This window comes from Austrofundulus limnaeus, unplaced genomic scaffold (assembly GCF_001266775.1).
Source record: "Austrofundulus limnaeus strain Quisiro unplaced genomic scaffold, Austrofundulus_limnaeus-1.0 Scaffold1134, whole genome shotgun sequence".
Lineage (NCBI taxonomy): Eukaryota > Metazoa > Chordata > Actinopteri > Cyprinodontiformes > Rivulidae > Austrofundulus > Austrofundulus limnaeus.
In genome coordinates this window covers 6421-6870 of record NW_013953536.1, presented here as the reverse complement: position 1 = coordinate 6870, position 450 = coordinate 6421, and positions in this window count along the sequence as shown.

Below are 450 nucleotides of genomic sequence, written 5' to 3'. Positions count from 1 at the left end.
GATCTGGAATTTTTAACAGCACTTTCCAGATTATTCCATAATCTTAGTCCCTGAATTGACGCACATCGTTCCTTTAAGTGGTTCGAAATTTAGGGTTTCACAAACATCTCAATCCCATTAAGATTATTACTGCTCTCTTTTAATAAAACCTGACTGGATGTTTACAGGTTATATGTTCTTATGAGCCTTAAATACATGACCTGCAAAACATTATAATCTACCAGCTCATGAAATTTCAATAATCTGAACTGATCAAACAATGTATTTGTTGGGTGACTGTCAGGTTTTCTGGTTATAATTCTTACAGGTTTTTTCTGTAAAAGAAAAATAAGATTTGTAATTGTTTTACATGACTTCTCCCAGGTTTTTATACAAACTAAGTGCAGAACAACTAATGTGTTATACAACATTTACAGTGATTTATCGTTAAATAACTCTCTTACTTTATAT